This window comes from Myotis davidii, unplaced genomic scaffold (genome assembly GCF_000327345.1).
Source record: "Myotis davidii unplaced genomic scaffold, ASM32734v1 scaffold268, whole genome shotgun sequence".
In the NCBI taxonomy this organism is placed as follows: Eukaryota; Metazoa; Chordata; class Mammalia; order Chiroptera; family Vespertilionidae; genus Myotis; species Myotis davidii.
In genome coordinates this window covers 759,749-762,416 of record NW_006383015.1, presented here as the reverse complement: position 1 = coordinate 762,416, position 2,668 = coordinate 759,749, and the positions used below count along the sequence as shown (strand labels likewise).

General features: G+C 47.4%; 1 pseudogene; it reads right to left on the bottom strand.

The window, feature by feature from the left end:
• Positions 1 to 1,564: 1,564 nt before the first annotated feature.
• LOC102775229 lies at positions 1,565 to 2,206 on the bottom strand (annotated as a pseudogene).
• Between the last annotated feature and the right edge of the window lie 462 nt (positions 2,207 to 2,668).

Here is a 2,668-nt window from a genome sequence, read left to right as displayed (position 1 = left end):
TTTATTTTTTTTCAAAAGTTACTGAAATAAGAGCTCATAGTCAAGTACATGCTATTTTCTATTCTAAAACATTCTCATACTAATGCATTATCTTCCTACTAGAGGCTAAGTGCACAAAATTCATGCACAGGTCCTTCAACCCAGCCTGCACCCTCTCGCAATCCGGGACCTTTCAAGGGATGTCTGACTACCAGTTTAGGCCTGATCCCATGGACATTCCTCTCGCAATCTGGGACTGCTGATATCTAACCACTCACCTGCCTGCCTGATTTCACCTGTAAAACTCAAGCTTCTTTTTTTTTATTATTAATATTTATATTTCTTCTTTATTTTAAAATTCAAGCATCTTGAGAACATGAGGTGTTTAACATTATTCCATATTCCTTACAGAGAGCTAAGCATGGTAAACACAGCAAATACTTAATACTTATGGGCTTCTATACAAACACGTTCCAATCAGGAATGTTTTAATAGGCAGTCTCCAAAAACTTGAACTGGAAAACCTAAAAGCAGAGTGCTCAGATTTCAGGCATCAGGTGCTAGTAGCAGGATTTCTACCCCAATTAAACTCTAATTCTGAGCTCTCAACAGTCTGGACAAACTGCCCTTCACTATCTCCAAAGATTTTTGGGTGAGTTTTTTTTTTTGTGATTCCAAAATAGAGATTTATTTATTAAGAATTATGTAGTGTTTGCATAAAAATCACCAATTGTTCCTCATTGGGTTTTTGACACACATGAATTCTTTGGGGGTCCCTTTATTCACCCCAACACTTTCAAAATATAGCTCTTGTTAGTGCCAGGGGCGGACAGTTAAGGCAGCTAGGTGTTTCCTTGGGTCTCGGCATCGGGAGGGCTCATGGTCTCCCCTCTGAGAGAACACACATGATAGGTAGTTTCTTCGGTAGGGTAGGCTGTCTCTGAAGAAAATACTTATGCAGAAGAATGCAAATTCAGTCATCTGTGGTCAGTTACTCATACCTGATAGCTTGAAAATAAAGTCCCCTTGGTCAAGGTCATCAAAGGCTTGCTGATTGTTTTCAACTATAAAAAACTGTCTGGAAAAACAGTAGGAAAGAGCGGGTTCTATACTGACCGCGCTGTGACACTGGGCTGTGCAACCACAGGAGAGCACACAGCAGTCTGCTTTAAAAAAAAATCCCGTATAATTTCAAGTCAGACTCCTCGTGGTCCTTACATGGCCTGAAACATCACTGCACCAAATCTTCATTTTTAAAATGAGGTGTATGACAGGGCTCCCCTAGGGTCACACACCACGTGGGGGGCGTGGACAGAAAACCCTAGGACTTGACTTATTAGCAACATTAACTGATTTTTATCACACTGAAATGAAGGCAGTCGGTCCATGCTGCCGTAAAATTAAAGGTGATTCGGAAGTAGGGTGGCTATTTATTGCTGTTAGGATGGACCTCAAAAAGGACTTTTCAGAAACCAGGGCTGTCCCCTGCAACTCCAACCAGACTTTGGGCCACTCTGGGGGACGCAGGTCAAGGCGACCTGCCAGCTTGCTTCACAGTGATTCTGGCTGGTCTGTTTCTGGGAGTGCTGGCCGTTGGGCATGCCTATACCTTGTAGTTGAGCTCCACGTTCATCTTGGTGTACATCTCATAGATGACGTCGATGCTGGCCATGTAGTTGACCAGGAACAGGCGGACCTTCTCCAGGCACTCCTCCTCCATCACGTTTTGGCCCTTGGAGAGCACTTTCAGGAAGTCGGACTTGTAGGGTGCTGCATACAGCACTGCCTGGAAGATCTTCTGCATGATACAGCCGTGGCACTTCTTGAGCACCAACTCGTAGACCTTGATGGTGTTGACACAGATGAGGTTGGGGTGGCTCTCATCCTGCTCCCCGTCGCAGATGCTCTGCAGGAAGACCTAGATGAAGTAGGGCCCCTTTTCAGCCATATCAGGCCAGCGTGGCCCCCACTTTGGGCCACTCTGCTCCATACATTTCCTTCTCCACCTCCAGGATGTTCTGCAGGGTCAAGAACTTGGCCAGGTCGGTGTTGTACACAGCTTTGATCTTCGTGATGTTACCACTTATGTCTGCCTTGATGGGCGTAAACACTGGGGACCCAAGGCAATCGAAGCGAGGCAGGTGGGACACTACCTCCAGGAAGGGCTGGTCTCAATCTGCTTGTCCTCGGGCAGCGGCTTTAGCAGGTGCTCGGGCAGCAGTGACATTTTGGGGTCGATGCCAGTGGTGATGCCATTTTCTAATTGGATCTTCCTCTTCCTTCCCCAGCACATTCCAAACCTACTCCAGAGGAACCACCCCAACCCCACAGACCCTTAAGAACTCCCCCCCTATTTCTTTGACTTTTCCCCCATCAAACTTGCACCCTATTGTGTTGCCTAGAGGCACCCCAACCAGTCTATGGGGGGTGGGGCCAGCATGGCTAGGGGCCGGGGTGGTACTTTTCTAACGGTTATTATGGTCATGACACTGTTACAGTTGCTGGCTTTTTATATATATAGACTAGAGGCCCCGTGCACAAAAATTTGTGCACTCGGGGGTGGGGAAGGGGGTTCCCTTCAGCCCGGCCTGTGCCCTCTCGCAGTCTGGGACCCCTCAGGAGATAACGACCTGCTGGCTTAGGCCTGCTCCTGGGTGGCAGGCCCAATCCCTAGGTGCAGCCCCTGGTC